At 36.8% G+C, this 18,389-nt stretch overlaps 1 pseudogene; it reads right to left on the bottom strand.

Annotated features, from left to right (window-relative positions):
• Nucleotides 1–530: 530 nt before the first annotated feature.
• LOC131276809 (vomeronasal type-2 receptor 116-like) lies at nucleotides 531–17,872 on the bottom strand (annotated as a pseudogene).
• Between the last annotated feature and the right edge of the window lie 517 nt (nucleotides 17,873–18,389).

Below are 18,389 nucleotides of genomic sequence, written 5' to 3'. Positions count from 1 at the left end.
TAGAGCATAGTAAAACATTGTGGTATTTGTTCAAGAGGCGAAAAGTCAAATAAATACATTAGGAAGTTCAGAAAAATGAGTTCTTTATATATAAGAATCTATTATTCTTAAATCTGGTCATGGAAATCTGGGAGATAATAAGGAATAGTCCATAAATGGTATTGGATCACTAAGACTACCATAAAGAGATGAAAGAAAGGAAATGTTGATAGTGTTTATAAGGGAAATTAGGAAAACAGAAGTGCAAAACAAAGTGGGAGAATATGTGTAAATTTGGTTATTACACACAAAATGAATGCAGATTACCCATCTTCATGAGTGTATTTGATATAAGCAAACAAAAATACTATTTAAATTTAAAAATTTAGATGGCTGAAAGATGTGTTCCTGAACACTTAGAGAGAATGTAGGAAATTCATGTGTTAATTGAGGATAAATTACATTACATTTTTATCTAATACCTGAATGCAAGCATGGAGTAGATTTTCATCAGTCCCCCAATTTGCTTTAGGAACCAAATGAGATAAAACTTAAGACTTATTTCCCCCAGAATGTGTTTTATTCCATAACCCATGGTGAGTGTTCCTATCTGGCTTTAAAAAAATAATATAGCACTTTGGAGCAAAGATGCAGCCTAGTAATCCAGCACTGGAAGCCAAGATGGAGAAGACCTCGACAGCTGCCATGACCTTCCCCTTGGTGCTGTGGTGGACAGGGAGGAAAGTGACCCAAACACTGCAGAACACCAACATGCTGAAGGTCAAGAACTTGGCTTCATTAAAGGTGTCAGGCAGGTTCCTGGCCATGAAAGCTACAATGAAGCTCACAATGGCCAAGCAGCCCAAGTATCCCAGGACAAAGTAGAAGGCAGTGTCTGAGCCCTTATTGCACTCGATGATGATATAACCAGGCTCAGAATGTGCATCTTTATCAACGAATGGGGGAAAGGTTCCCAGCCAAATGCCAGAGTGTCATCTGAATCAGGCAGCAAAAGGGAATAACAAAGTTAGGTACCCCTGAAATCAGCCACTGTCTCATCCTTCTCCCTGGAACAGTGACTTTGAATGCCAGTATCACTGTGATTGTTTTGGCCAAAACAGTGGACACAGCCACAGTAAACACAATTCCAAATGTGATTTGTTGGAGGATACAGATGGCTGTGTTTGGGCAACCAATGAAGAGTACGGAGCAGAGGAAGCAGAGCTTGAGGGAGATGAGCAGCATGTAGCTGAGGATCCTGTTATTGGCCTTGACTATGGGAGTGTCTCTGTGCTTCACAAAGACCTCAAGAATAACAGTGGTGAGGAAAGAGAAGCAAAGAGCTGTGCAGACCAGAGCCATCCCCAAAGGGTCTCCATAAGCCAGGAAGGTCACAGCTTTTTGGAGGCAGTGATTTCTCTCCCTGTTTGCATACTGATGATCTGGACACTTCACACACTCATCCATATCTGATGAAAAAAGCAATATGTCATCAGCGCATGATCAGTAATTTTAACTTATTTATATGTCCCTAAAAGAAACACATTGGATACTTTCATCCATTTTTGTCAACTTGCATTGACTTCAAGAAAGTGTGTGTTATAATCTGTTTATTTTTCTTCCCTCAAACTTTCTCTTAGAGCTCTGACCTTTTGACATTCAGACGTTCAATTGGATAGGAGTTGCTCTTTTCATTCACTGTTGACTTTTCATTCAGTTCTTCTTAAAACTATATTCACTGGTGGATAACATATACTCATAAAGGGCACATATTATAATTGCATGATTAATGAATTATGAGGAAGGAAACACATGGGTAACAACATAAAGGCCAAAAACTGGAACTAAGCAGCCCATCTGAAGCCCCTTTCCTAACTTCTTCAAATAATTACATCTCCCACATCTTCAAAGGTGCAACCTTGTTGATTTCTAACATAGATTACTTCTGCTTGGGTCATTTTACTCATACTATTTTTATGATATTCTTCTATGTTACAGTATGCAGATCCGTTTTCTTTTTACTAACACGTCTAGTCTGATAAACCTTCATTTTCTCTTCAACTCTGCACCCATCTGCTAGTAACGTCTATTCAACTTCCTGACTCTGGAGATTTGGTACTTCTAGACCTCTCTTACAAGATATTGTACAATATTTTTTTCTTTTTTTACTTTCATATTTCAGGAGTGTAATGTTTACAAGTTTCTTTTAAGTAGCCTCATATCTCAGAAATTCATTTTTTACTTGTTGCCAAATAATGTACTGTGGTGTGTATGTCCCATATTTTATCAGTTTAGCTCTTGTAGGACACTTGCATTATTTCCACATGTTTGTATTGTGAATAATGCTGCTATAAACATTGTGCACAATTATCATTCTGAGAACCTCTTTTCACATTTAATATAAACCTAGAAGTGGATTGCCAGGTCATGTGGTGATTCTATATTTAAATTTTTAAGGAAGTCTTGTAATGCTTTCCACAGTGGCTGAACTCAATTGCATTCCCACAAACAGGGCATTAGAATTCCAATTTCTATGATTCCTCCCCAACAATAGTTATTTTATATTTTTAAAATATAGTTATCTTTTTGGGATGTGAAGTAGTAAAAACTATTCACTTATACTGCTGGATAGATTTCAATTATATTAATACATCATATTTTATTTACACAATTTACTTGTGATAGATGTTTATGCACTTTGATTATTAATAATAATGCTGCTCTGAGCATCTTTAGATACTTAGTACAAATATGATGCTCCATTACTAAGTCATATGCTATATAAATATTCATCTTTGTAAATAATGCCATCCACTTTTCCAACTAGTTACACCAGTTTAAATTCTAGCAATCAACATTCATTCCAGTTGGACTACATTCTCTTAGACCTTTGACATGAAAGTTGTTTAATTTTTGCTATTATGGGGGATGTTTTGAGATTTTCAATATGAATTTTGCTTGGAATTTCTTGGTGAGTAATTAATCTGAACACAAGCTCATATGTGCATTGCACATTTCAAGATGTTTTTGAGGAAAGAGCTTGTGCTCAAGCCATGCACTTTTTATTGCTGTATTTTCTGTCTCTCTTGTGCTTTAGTAAAAGCACTGTGTACATGCTAGGAATGACTTCTCACTGGCTAGAACTATTTTACACATTTTATCCAATGTTGGTTGTTCCCTTCTATTTCTAATTTCGTAAACAATGGTTTTGTTTGTTTTTAAATAATGAATGGGTGCTCAATTTTATTCAATGTTTTCCTGATTTTTTTTGAAATGATGGTTTCTCCTTTTCGAGATGCTCATGAACTGATGTTTTTTGCATAAAACAATCCTCATCACAACAAGTTTTTATGTTATACAGCTGGATTTGGATTGCCGCTTTTCTTTTCAGCAAATGTGAGTTTAGGCTCAAGAGAAAAAGTGACCCATTAATTTTATTTCTTACAACAATGTTATCAGACTTTGGTACCAAAGTTAAGCTTTTCTCATAAAATTAAATGTGCAGTTTTTCCAGATTTTCCTAATATCTGGAAAAGTTTGAGTAGATAAGGATTCATTTTTCCTTGAAAGTTTGGTTGCGTCTTTCAGTGAAGTCATTGGTCTCCCAATTTTTTTTTAGTAGATATATCATTTTAAACTATGGTTTAATATCCTAAGTAGATATGAATATTTTAAGATTTTCCATTTTTCATGGGACAGTTATGGTAACTTCTATTTTTATGGGAATTTGAGAATTTTATTTTAATTTTCAAATATTTTGACATGAAGTTATTTTACCATCCTTTTATGATTTAATATTTCTGTACATATTTCCCACTTTTAAGTATTTTCATTATTTATTATGCAATTTTTCTTAATTCGTTTTTCTATCAATTTATCATTATCTAACAGTTTGTCTTTCATTAAATTTAGCTTTGAGTTTTATCCTTTCATATTTGTCTTTTATTACATTTTCTTTTTCTACTTATTATTTTCAATCTTCTCCTTTCTTTATGTTTACTCTTATGTTATTATTTTAGTTTGTGATATATAAACATCAGAATTTTTTACATTTCAATATGCATACTAATAATACACACATAGGAATATAAAATTTAATGTTAAATATTATTCTCTGAGGATACCTTTAGCCCTATCATATAAGAAATGAAATATGGCAATTTCAATTTTAAACATTTCATAAATCCTTTCGTACTATTTACTTTAAAACATGGGTTATTTAATAGTGTATTTCTTAATCTCCAAATGTGTGGGAATTCACTTTGTGCATATACTATTCTTTTACATGTGCACATGGAATATTTACTCAAATTTGCCTTATAACCAATGTGTACATGAAGCATTTTCCCAAGTTGACTAAATGCCAGGTTATATCATCAGAACAATATGTCTCAAAAAACTGAAACAATAGTAAACGTTTAGGGGAACTAAATTGCATATTAATCACCAAAAGAAACTTAGAAATTTACCACCACTGAAGTGATTCTATAATTTAATATCATGAACATGAATAATTTCAAGATGTTAATTATATTACGAAAAGAATATTAAAGCCTATTCTACATCATATCTCAAACCCCATCCTCAATATTCTGTGTGATCCTGTCACATTGAAACTCTTTTCCGGTACTCTGAATCTCTGAATATTATATGCAGTGGTGGTTTCCTTTTCTACATTTATAATAATTTGGCCAAGATTTTATTCCTCCCTTCACTCATTTTATATAATACTAAGTTCCTGCCTCTCTGACGAACCCATGAGACCCGTCCTCTCAATGAAGGTACAGGTCAACAGGTTCCTGTTCAAACATTCACTGTGTGCTTTAAGCATGGACAAAAAAAGTCTATGTTTTCTCCCCAATTACCTGGGAACTTGAGGAGAGTGGAAACTAAAACTCCTCATTAAGGGTACGTTAGATCATCTTCATTTTGTACACAATAGAAATAAATATTTCTAAAATCATTCCCAAACATTCTGAGCAGCTGCTCTGTGTCATGAACAGTTTTAGGCACAAAAACTGAGGAAGGTCTAAACACATTACTTAAATATAATCTAAACAAGCTTTCACTCAATACGGAAATCAGGTACTTGTAACACCATGTATTAAATTCCAAGAGAGGGAGGAAAGGTGTATTAATTTGGTGGCATCAACAAAAGGGATTCCTAGAGACTATTTGGCCTTACACGTGTCTGAACAATGACTCAAATAAGCTAGTTCTGGGCAGAGAATTACTGTCATTTCAAAGGGAAATATTTTTTATTGTAAAAATGAAATACTACACAAAGGAAGGAAGAATTTTGTTTCTGTAGTTGTCCTCCAGATTCTTTCTAATACCTTGTATGAATTGGGTATATAAAGGAGATTTGGGGACTTTTTTGTGGGCATAAACTTACCTGTCTCATTGGAAATCTCATTCTCTGGGCAGGGGGTGCAAAGAAAACAACAGGCAGCCTTTCCCTCCTGAAAGGTTTTCCTGAATCCGGGAAAACACTTTTCACTGCATACAGATTTGGGAATCTGGGAAGAAATCAGATACATGCTCTTAACAGTGAACCTTTAATTCACCAGTATTTAGAATGTTGGGGTATTGGAGCACCAACAAATTTAAATTTCAAATACCTAAGTCAAATTAATTGATAAGATATCAGGTTTATTACATGATATGAAATATAATAATTTAGATATGTATCTTTAAATAAATGTTTTCTTTTTCCATGCTTTGGATAGTAGGTGAGAAAAGTTATCAAGTGAAAAGGTAAGTGGTTAAACTAATAATTTTGTCATTTACTTAGTAGGAAGGAGGGTAGAAAGTGTCTGTGTTGGTTAGGTTAATGTGTTAACATGATCAGTGTTTGGTCAAGTAAACTATGGGCTAATTGTTATAAAGAATATTTATGGATGTTAGTCATCATGTAATAAACTGCATAAATTGCTGATTACATGTACAATCAACCAGGGAGATTTCTGTCAACAATGAATGAAGTTTTGTACAATCAGTTGACTACTTTAAAACAGAAATCGATTTCAGGATTTGGAGAGAATTTCCCAGCTTCTGTTTGGACAGGCAACATCTCCTGGGAACTGATCAAGGGCCTTCATGGGACCTTCATTGGAGCCCCTGTTTTCAGCCTGCCTGCAGAATCTGGACTTGGCCATCCCTGTGGTCACATGAGAGAATTTTATTAAATCTCTTTCTAGTCACAGATATCTCCTGTTGATTCTGTTTCCTTAGAGAAACTTGACTATTAAAATCTCCATGACAAGATTTTTGTTATTTTGGTGTAATACTCTGCATGGTAATTGGGTCCTACCCACCTCTGAAAATCTGTGGCCCATTCTATCACCTCCTCCGATATAGACAATTGTTGATCCCGTGGCACAGCTGAGTCAAAATGTCCTACTTTAACTTTAAGTCCAAAACCTTCTGGGAAATTCCAAAAGTTGAGAATGTCATAACTGGCTTCCAATTTCCTTTCATCATCAAAATACACTGGGTCACCAGCAGGATTATTAAATTGGATGTTCTTCAGAAATGGGTGCAGCTAAAAGAGACACACCTGCGAGGAAGTGGGTCCTCTGATCAAGGACAGATCACCAAGGTCGGAACATCCCTGATTCTCTGTCATCCCTACTTCCTAAGGCAATTTTATTATTAACATTCAATTAAGTAAAAAAAAAAAAAGAAACCTTAAGGAGGACTAAAAATTCACAGCATAAAATATTAAGTTTCAGGGGAAAACATCAAGTACAATGAGATCAAAACAATCTGTGCGTGTGGGATACAGACAAACCTTATTGGAAAAATCATATCTAAACACTCTCAATTGCTAACTGAATTCTCCCCAAGCAAGGTCATCAATATCTGAAGAGGATGTAGAATTAAATGATATAATTTATATACATTATCTAACACAGTGCCTAAAAATAATTAAAAAACTAGTTTGTCCCTGCTGTCATGCAAGTGTTCAATGGAAGAGGACTAGGTATTTTATATTAAAAACTTTAGGTGGGCAGAATATTGAGGGCCTTAGTAGCAAGAAGCATTGTCATTGATTAATAACTCCTTCCCTCCCTGCCATTGGCACCTTCCTGTTCATTACCATTTCTGCATAGGGATAGATTTACCTCTTAGACAGTGAACAAGCATATCATCTCTTGCACTTTTCAAGAGACAACCCTAAACTTCCTGACTTGAGCATATGCTACGTTCCAAAAATTTTATGATTATGACATGTTGAGAACTACACATCCTGTTCAATGGAAGAGGTATTACCTGCCAAGGGGAAAGGACCAGTCCATCTCCATTTTGCACTGACTCCATTTGGACTTTCTGAAGAAGCATTTCATGAAAGCTCTGAGCCACAGCATACACTGCATTATACACATTATAACTTCCTTCATTCATGTCCTTGTCAAATAGCCACCAAGGCAACAACTCCAAGGAGGCATTGGGAGGACAATTCTCCAGAGTGTTACAATCAGATTCAGAAACAAAACAATCAAAAGAGAGGTACCACAGTTTAGTGAGGTAAAAGTTTTCCAGGTATTTTGAAGGTTTAACTATCTGGATGAAAATTTTGAAACCAGGCATATGAGCAAGGTGGTGTGAAAAAATGAGGGCCCCATGGAATGAATCAAGTAAAAAGTTTCTCCCACTGGTGGTAAAATCCCATTGTGAGGTTGTAACCCAAACTTTCCCTAAAACTAAGAATCTCTATCTCCAAAAGCTCAATCCCATTAGAGAGTCGGAGTCACCGTAAATGACAGTCACATTCACTGATGATTCTCTGATGCGTAAATGATATTGCCAGTCTTTTGAGCTAATTGTCCTCTCAGTGACAGGGATCATTTCCAAAAAGGCTGCACAGACTCCATTTTTGTCCATCTCTGCTCTCAAGTCCCAAAGAAACTTCACACCTCTCTTGTCTTCTGAGATGACTAGTCCCACCCAGTTCCAGCTGAAATGGAGCATCACTGAGACCATTGCAAAGGTCAAAGTTGTGTCCTTGGGAGCCATCTGATAAAGAGTTGACCACTTGCCATCATCACTCAGTTGTGGGTCATAGAGGCCAAAAGCAAGCTAAAGGTAGGAGTGAAAGAGCCAGTATGAGAAAGAAGATTGGTCAGAAGCACAAAATCAGCTCTGATGAAAATTAAGCAATGTATTATTTTTAATTATTTTATTTTTAATTAAATTGTCTTTTGCTTTTAAGATACATAGATCACACAGAATGTTACCTTAAAAAATATGAGGTTCCCACATACCCAACATCCCAATCCACGTCTACTCCTACATCAACATCTTTCATCAGTGTAGCACATTCATTGCATTTGGTGAATACATGTTGGAGTATTGCTGCACCACAGGGATTAGAGTTTACATTGTAGTTTACCCTCTCCCCCCATTACATTCAGTGTTTATGGTAGGATATTAATGTCCAGCATCTGTCCCTGCAATAAAATTTTGGGCAACTCCAAGTCCCCAAAATGCCTCTACATCCAATCTCTTTACCCCTCTCCCTGCCCTCAGCAACTATAGTACCCACTTTCTCCAGATCAATGCTACAGTTTCTTCCATCACCGGTAAGAATATTTCTTTAGTAGAAAACCAGTAAGTTCACTCTAATCCTTTTTACTCCTCCATCATGTGGACCCTGGATTGGTGATGTCCACTCCACTTCTATATCAAGAGTGCACTCAGATCCCACATGGTTGATGGATGTGATTCTCCTACTTTGAGTTGTAGATACTCTCAGTTCCTAATTGTGGCGGTTGACCAACTTCAACCTCCCTGTTAGCTGACCTAGATAAGAAGATACAACCATAGGTACTGGTGCTCCAGAGGGCTACAGAGACACACAGGTCTATGATCATGGAAGCTGACTCTGGAGTTCAGTGCCTTGTCCGTGGATATTATTTTGGAATTTGTTTTCCTCAGTGTGATGGAGGTGGACTCAGATGTGGCCTTTCTACACATGCCTCTTCTGTCACTTGTACTGGAACTGTGGTTGGCACTGGGGTTTATGTATATTCAGGAGATTTGAACCTCAAGAATGACCAAATTGCAGCTGGGCCCTGAGCCTCAGCAGAGTTGTAAATCCTACTCACTTGATCATTAAACAATGTTTTAAACAGGAAAAAGGGAAGATTTGCTCTTCTTACTTTCTAATCATCTCCCACTCTCTGAGACCATAATGGAAACTAACTGATTAGTTTCAAGGGTCTAGGAAACTCCTTTGGCTTTTACTCACTTGGTTTCTCATAAGTTCTAGAAAATGACATGTGAACATCCCACCATGTCTCTGTGTACTGGCTGTAACCTTTGAGACATGAGTAAACACAATTCCTTCATTTGACCTTTTCTTTTAAGGTTCCTGAAATTAGCAAAGGAAATACTAATTTATCCCTCCTCCCATGTAATGAGGTTTACCTGTGGAATTTTGTAGAGTTCCAGCAGTGTCCCAATCTGGGCAGAAACTGCCCATGTTGTTCCTGTAAGAGCTGCTACAGACTTGCTCTCTTTCCTACAGGTGTAATTAGGAATGTCCTTGCCCAGCCCTGATTGCCAAATGATGGGATTCTCCAATGTCCTCTGTTCACTGTGTAATGAATTGTACAGATCAAATCCCAAAGTAATGTTGGGTAAAAGATGGGGGTTCCTGTTGATCTCTTCAATAGCAAAAACCAAGGCCAGAACATACTGGTAGTTCTTGGTCTGAAACCTGTATGGAATGCAAAGTTATATTTAGGCAGAAGAATCAAATCATGATTATATTCAAATTCAATAAAATGACGAAATTAAGGATGAAAGCACAAGTGGACTCATTCTAGATTAGCTTTTCTGAAGCCGTGGAATGTCAGCTAATCCTAAAAGAGCTAAAAGAATTTGAATGCTATGATTGAATTCTGCATTTTTGGAGGAAGATGATACTGTTTACAAAGGAAAGTGTAATGAATGAAAAAATTCATAAAGAATTTTTAATTTATACTTTATATCAGGAAACAAGAATTATTTTTTCACATTAACATATTATTAAATGGTTTATATAATAGCGGGATTATTGTCATGAGTTTAGAGTAATTCTAACTGAAGGGTATATCTCTTCAAACCTGCAGTTCCACAGCATAAGCAGAATTGGATGAGAGAGGCAGAGGGGCATAACATCTGTTTGGTGAGAAGTGTCCACAAGAAGACTGATAAACAATTAGCCTTAGGTTCTACCCCATCAAGTTGTGGATCTGCCCTCTTCCAATGGTGACATACTGGGAAGAATGTCAGAGCACAGAATAGGAAGAATCATGCAAAGCAGGAATGTTTGGGACAAGAAAACTGATGAAGTGCAAGGTGATCCCTGCCTATACCTAACAGGATTGGAAACACTGTAGTGTACTAAAGGGAAAGGTGTCATGATGCCTAGAATTTCTCTTAACCATTTCTTAATCAAAATATTACAATCCTAATAATACTAACAATTAATCCAAGATCTTCCTTTGTACTCCCTTCATATGACCCTTACTCTTTTCAACTTTATTGTTGATTTGTGCACAGTTCCACTTCCTTTAATAATTACTCATTTTGCAGGACAAATGAAGTTTCTTTCTTTTTTTTTACCTGGCAACTGAATTTCCAAGAACAAAAGCCTCCTGCATCCATTTCAAACACTCTTTTTCGCATGCTTGATTAACACACTAATAGCTATCGCTTGCTATACATTTCAACAGTTAGACATAGGTTTCCACATGTGCTCAATCAAACTTGTTAAATTTTTCAAATATAATTTAGATTTAGTAGATACATGTTGTCATTTGAGAGAGAAATATTGGAATTACTCAGTATGATGCCTTGTTTATAACTTGTTTCATTGTTTTTTGAGGATATTCTATATGTATATGTTTATAATAATTGCTATTCCTTTGTGAAGATTTGAACCTTTTATTATAAGGAATATACAACTCAATTCCTAAGGAAGCATTCTATCCTCATCCATTTATAAATACTCTTACCTCTGGTTAATTATGATTATTACTGTTAGTAATCTAGGGTATCTTTATAGCTAATTACACAATTGGCTTTCAAATTTTCATTTTTCTTTAAATGTGTCTTATAAACACATTTTACAAGGAAGTGGGATGGTATAGTCTCTATGGAAAAAAATTGAATTACCTAGTAGGAATCTCTTCCACAATATAGAAAAAGAAGGCGCACCATAGCTGTGACAAACAACAAGCAGAAAATTATATGAAATAATCTTTAAAAATACTATTAGTGAATTAGATAATAGTTTACTCAGTCTTCACTTTCCTGCAATGATAAAAAAAAGTGCACACTCAAAGAAGTAGATGAAGCATTAAAGAACATTGAGCATCTAACTGAACATATTATTTATGAGAAGAGTATTTTCTTAATATGATTAAATACCAAAAAAAAAATGCACTCAAATTGAGAATTTAGACTTTGCTTAATGCAAAGATAGTGAATCAAAATTGGAGGTGGCTGAAGGTCAGGCATACAAGGATCACCCCCACACAGGGGCTGATCTGCACAGTCTAATACTCTCCCCATTCAGGATCTGAATGAGCCAAAACCATTAGCCAAGTTTGCTGATGCAGAATATCATATGCATCATGTATTGTTGGATGCTCTGTGCTTGAAGAATCCCTGAACAAAAAGCATTACCTTTAAAATCAAGGGTAGGACGAGGTCTGTTAATTTCAGTATTGCTTTGTACCTTACTGGCATTGATAGACTATTAAAAATGAAATAAAATAACAGGCAAAAAAGAATGGAAAAAAAGGAGCAAACCATAATCTTGCTGGAAGCATGAGGTTCACATGGGAAACGCAAGAGAAAATGTGAAAAGTATTTGTTTTTTATAAGGAAGTAGTCAATCATATATAGAAAATTCTTAACATTTAAATATTAATATCAATAATTCATTAAAATTTATGGGAAATAGATATGATAGCAATAGATTAATAATATATTCTTAATATTAATTATGGTATAATATTGGGCAATTTCATTTATATATTTTAATACAAGTAATAATTAATATAATTAATAATTGATACCATTAAGACATATTTTAATAATAAATTCACTGTAAATTTACCTGTAATTCAATTTGTCTGTTACCTGTGAACAAGACCACAAAGCTCTACTGAGGAATGTAAATGCATAACAAACAGGGAAGTGGGTCTAATTCAGTGGTTGAGCACGGGCTTTCCATGTAAGAGGTCTCCCACACTCAATCCCTGGTACATCCCCAAAATATTATACCTATGTCAATAGTCTACAAACGTTCTATAAATTTTAGTAGTATTATTATTGAATTAATGAAAGTGTTCTAATAATGATAGAAGTAATGAATGTAGAAATATGTGATAATACCAAATATCATTGATTGTACATTTTTGATGAATTGTATGCTTTATGAATATGCATCAACAAAATATGACTTATAAAAGGTCATAAGTCTAGAATATGAGAAGAAGATGAAAGCTTTGAAAGTCTGAATCAGGCATAAATAGAGTTTTCAGAGTGTGAGCTTGCAGTTTTTTACTTTATTTTTAAAGAAATTTTAGATTATAGAAATGTTAGAGCAAAAACATAGGGGATATCAATGACTCTTCTACATCCCCCATTCCTATTTTCCCCTATGAATAACATCTTTCTTTAGTGTGGAACACTTTTGTCAATTGGTGAATATATATTGAAGTATTGCTACAAATCATAGGCTATAGTTTATGTTATGGTTTACACTTTGCACTGTGCAATTTTATGAGTTCTGTCATTTATAATGGCTTGTGTATGTCATTGCAAATTCATGCAGAACAATTCCAATGTCCCCAAAATGACCAATGTTGCACCTATTCTTGCCCCTCCCTCCCTTCAGAACCTCTGGTGACAACTCCCTTTAGATCAGTGCTACAAGATGTTCTTAATAGGGGAAAATGTGAGAGAGGGAGGGGTTGGAAGAAATGGGAATTTCCTATATTTTCAAAGAGACTTTTCTGTAAAGTAAAAGTTCATTGAAAATAAAGTGAAAAAAAATAAGACACCGGGGGAACATACAGAACAAAGTATAAACATACATAAAAGATAACAGTATATTGTGTTTATAAAACAGTTTTACAAAACATAAATACAAATATAATAGAGAGAATAAAAAAGAAGAGCAGCAGTGTATGACAGGAAGCATAGAGAGATCGCGATGGCATGATTTTGCTTTTTCTTTTTTCTTATTATAGGAATAATGAGAATGCTCTAAGAATGAATGAAGTAATGAATGCACAAATATGTGACTACATCAAATACCATTGATTGTACACTTTGGATGAATTTATGTTTTATTAATACATGACAATAAAATTGGTTTGTTAAAAAAATAACAGTTCACAGAAGACTGAGCTTGTAATTTTAAAACTATACTTGAATATTTATGAAAATCCTACTTCTGTGTTAAAGGTTCATGAGAGTACATTGACGCACACAGGAGTGAATCCTGAATGGAGAGAGAAAAAGTTTTAATATTTAATATAGCATATTATGCAGTACACGTGAGGAAAATTATTAATAGTAAAGTTAGTTTGGCAGACAACAAATGGGAATTTAATTCACTCAGGAAAAATATATCTAATGTGAATTTAAACATGAATATAAATGAAATATAAGGAAGCTCCTCAAGGAGGCATGTGATAGAGGTGTATGCCTTTTATTCCATATGAATTGTTTCTTTTCACACATAACATTCTTTGCTTCTTTGAGATATGATTGGGGGCATTTATGGGACTTGGAGTTGTCCTAAATGATATTGCATGGGAAGGTGCTGGTCATTATGCACCCTGCCATAGCCCACTAATTGGACTGGGAGAGAGTGTAAACCACAACGTAAACTATTATCCATGCAGTGCAGCAATGCTACAAAATGTATTCACCAAATGCAATGAATGTGCCACAATGATGAAAGAGGTTGTTGATGTCGGAGGACTAAATTAGGCTGGGGTGTGTGTTATATGAGAATGTTATATACTTCTTTCCCTTTTTTATTTATTTTTAATTTTTAATGTTAAATTAAAAATATAAGTGGTCCCCATATACCCTCACCAACCCACCCCAATCCTCTGACTTCAACAACCCCCTCAACCACAGAGGCACACTCATTGCACTTTGCAAACGCACCCTGGAGCACCACCACACCACATGGATAACAATCCACATTATGGTTTACACTCTCCCACAGTCTACACAGTGTATTGTAGGAGGATGTATAATGTCCAGCATCTCTCCCTGCAACATCATTCAGGGCAGCTAGAAGTCCTGAAAATGCCCCACATCACATCACTTCTTCCCTCAACCTGCCCCCTGCAACTACCATGGCCACTTTCGCCATATCAGTGCTACAATTTCTTCCCTTAATAGTCACAATATTTCCATAGTAGAATATCATTAGGTCCACTCTAATCTATATTTTATTCCTCCATCCTGTGGACCCTGCGATGGTGATGTCCACTCTACCTCTGTATCAAGAAGGCCTTAGATTCCACATGGATGCTGCATGCATTTCTCCTGCTTGCAGTTGTAGGCACTCTCAGTTCCCTTGTTTGGTGGTTGACCACCTTCACCTCCCTGTTAACTGGCCTGTGTAAGTCCAATGAAGCAGAGGGTAGGAGTTGCAAGACTCTGGATTTACAGAGGCTCAGGGCCCAGCTGGCACATGGACACTCCAGAGGTTCAAGTCTCCTGAGGATAAACCAACCCTAGCGTGAACTACCGGTTAAGTAAAAGTGACAGAAGAGGCATGTGTAGAAAGGCAACATTTCTTTGTGTTGTATGTTTAATCAAAAAATACAATTAAAAATAATTTAAAAAGGCATATACAATTCATGAACAGATAGATATGATAAAGAAAAATTAGAGAACATGAAAATAATGAATATTCTAGTTAAAATAAATTATCAAATTAAAATATGAAGAGCAAAATCTTTACCTGAGCTGAACATACTCATCAGATGTTTGACAATTGAGATATAGTTCTGTGGAAATTATCAAGACCTCACAATAGAATATGAAAGAGATGAAAATTTTTAAGAAAATAAGACTTACAGATTTTCTCTAGAGTAATTCCAGCACTAAAAATGTTTGAGACAGAAGCAGAGTGAATAACTGAAAATCCAAATTTGAAGAAATAATGTAGGAGAAATTTCCAAAACATAGGATAGATTTTTTTCCATTTAAAAGATATCCAATATGTGATAGGTTGAGCCAATAAAAATCAAGCCACCCATGAATATGTTGTGGTGAATTTGCAGACTACTAAGGATTTATTAGTTTCTCCAGGAACCGCAAAGATCAGATTATGGACAAAGTGCCAAAGTATAACACAATAAAACAAACAAGAATATATTAGCATTGAATTCAGGATTTATTGACTTTCCAGAAACACTTGTGAAGGTACTGTAGAAGAAAATTATCATGTGATGCTGCTCCTCTTAGTTGTTAGAAGTGACACATTCCTGGGCTTTGTCACTTTTCTGGCACTAATCCTTTTCATTTCTTGAAATGGGGGTCAATGCATCATCCTATTTTGCTTTGCCTTAATTCTTGTTCCTTTCCCTCCCCTGCTAGACCCCACATATGCTGCTTCAAAATAGTTTGTTTTTGCCGTCTATTTGAGATAAAACCCTGAAGTAGCTGCCAAACACAAGCCAGTTTTCCTCTACACAAGACTTCCAATAATTCAGATCACTTCTCTTTCATTTTACCTTTTCTACTAGAATCTGTGATCATTCTGCTTTAAACCACACATGGATACCAGATGAAGGTCATGACTTAATGACTTACAGAGGAAATACATGCCTCCTAGGCCAGCATTAAAAGACCTTCAAGATCTGATCCAGCCTAGTGACTCTTTTCCTCTGCATGAACCCAAGTCTTAATAAAAATGGTGTCTCTACCCCTGGTATTTAAGCCAGTTCTTGAGTCAACCCTGGGCCTCAATTCATACACTCAACCTCACATTAATATAGCCTGTGCATAAATTCAAACTTATTCTATATCCAAGCATGCCTAGTTCACTGGAAAGCCAACTGAAAAGAATAAACTCTAGAGGCTTTGGATATTCAGGGAGGTGTTAATTAAAGATTAACTGTAATGTGGAAGGTTCATGCTAAAAGCTTACCTGGAATGTGGAGAATATGTGTTAATTGAAGTTCACCTGGAGGATATAACCTCTATGATACTCAGATAAAACACTTGAAGAAACTAAAAAAATTCCTTTTGCATATAAGCACCATTTGACTCCCCACTTCTACATCCTCTGTATAAAAAGAACCAAAATTCTTATTCAGGGCTCAGTTTTCATTAGGACAAGTGTATTCCAAGTTTGGCAAGTTGTAACACATCTTTCTTCTCAGAATTCTTGCCTCCTGGCCTTCAACATCATGTGCACCCAACTTCTCTCTGCTACAACATCTCTGGGGGCTCATCTTGGATACACTGAGAAGGTCAGAGGCAGCAACAGTTGATTGGCTCCAGGACATCTCTGCGGAGCATGGGAGAGCTCAGGTGAACCCTGCCCTGTATGTCCCTGAACTTTCCCTTAGTTTCAAAAGAGGTTGTGGACTCCACAAGAGCCCTCCTGGAGAACCGAGAGACACTGGAAAGTTTAAGCGACCTTGAGAATGAAGCAAAGAGTTCTGCACACCAGAAATGTAAGACACCCAGGCGCAAAACCCAGGAAAAGCATCATTCTAAAAAAAATAGGACAGGAGTCTGATCAGCTCTCAAGAGGAGACCCCAGTACTCCTTAGGAAAAGAGAGGAAATGGTCTTCTCTAGGTCCAATAAAAGAAAGGGATGGTTGTGTGTGTGTGATTGTGGAGGCTGCGTGAGATGCAGAAACACACTTCTGCAGGGCCATCACAGAGTCCTGATCCATGGTTCTGTGATGACCTCATCTAGTCAAGGGTGGTTTGGATGGCCTCCCTGCAAGGGGACCCTCTTCCGAGTTGGGGGTTTATACCGACCTGCTAAGGCTAAGAGGTTTCGTAAGCTCCTGCAAGGGAGGTGGCTGGAAATGGATGAAGCTTTAGGCTGAGTGAGTGTTGTGCAGCACTGGCACAGGGTGGAAACATGGGAAACCCACAAAGTAGGACCACATTAGGTTGTATGCTAAAAGACTTTCCCTGAGTATTCCATAGAGAAGTATTTACCATAAAGTTCCAGCCAGGAAAGCTTAAAATACTTTCTGAATTATAATGGCCAACTTTTGGCATGGGCTGGCTCTAGGAGGGCACTTTTGACCCCCAGATGATCTATAAAGTTCACAACACAGTGACCAGAAAACCAGGGCACCCTGACCAGTTCCCCTACATCAATGCCTGGCAATATGTTATAAGTCAAAATCCACTCTGGTTAGGGAAGGTACAACTAAAGAAGCCAGGATTTACCTAATACAAAAACCCAGAAGAGCTTCCCAGGGACCAAGCCAAAAAAGGACTGTGCAAAGTTTCCAGAGGAAGTATGCCCCAAATCCAGTGCCAACCCACCCATTCTAGAAGGGCCAAATGAAAATTACCTCTTGCCACCCTATGCAATTGCTCCTACATGGGCTAAGATAAGGAATGAGGTGAGCCAATTTCCATAAGTAGTGCTCCCCTATTGTCATTTGTGCTCAGAATTGCACCACCCATACCTTTCCCACAGCTGCCTTTATCGCCATCCAAATCAGGGAATGCACCTACACCATCCCGACAGCTGCCTTTATTGCAATCTGCATCAGGAGGTGCACCTACTCCGTCATCACAGCTGTCTTTGTCATCATCTGCACTGAGAAATGCAGCACAGCTGCCCACACAGACATTTGCCCCTGGCAGCCCAGTGCTGACCATCAGTCAGGAAGAAGTCCCTGAAAAACAACAACTCAGATCATGGGGAGCCTCAGAGGAAGGGGGAGCAGGGAGAAGGTCATTCCAACTCCCTGAAGCCCAAACTCAAGTTTATTATGATGCAGATGGCCAGATTCAAGGGGGAAACCATACATATGTGTACCAGCTCTGGACTACAATGGACTAATTTAACTGGAAAAGCCATACCCCACCATACTTGGAGAAGCCTCAGTTCAGGGCAGACCTCTTCCAGTCCATCAAACCCACCTGTGCTGATTGTAAACAACTCATTATGACCTTACTTAACTTTGAACAAAGAATGTGGGTCACACAAGGGGCTATAACCTGCCTTAGAGTGCACCCACCTGAGGGAACCTTGGACAGTGACCAAAATGCCCACACCCAGTTCCCAGTCAAGGACCACCAATGGGATCCCAATCACACGACTGGCCTCAACTGACTAGAAACTTTCCATAGGACCATAGTTGAAGCTTTCAGAGCTGGGAGTCAAAAAGCAGTA

The sequence above is a fragment of the Dasypus novemcinctus genome, chromosome 30 (genome assembly GCF_030445035.2).
Source record: "Dasypus novemcinctus isolate mDasNov1 chromosome 30, mDasNov1.1.hap2, whole genome shotgun sequence".
Taxonomy (NCBI): domain Eukaryota; kingdom Metazoa; phylum Chordata; class Mammalia; order Cingulata; family Dasypodidae; genus Dasypus; species Dasypus novemcinctus.
Note: the sequence above shows the minus strand (reverse complement) of the source record. Positions and strands in the feature narration are given on the sequence as shown.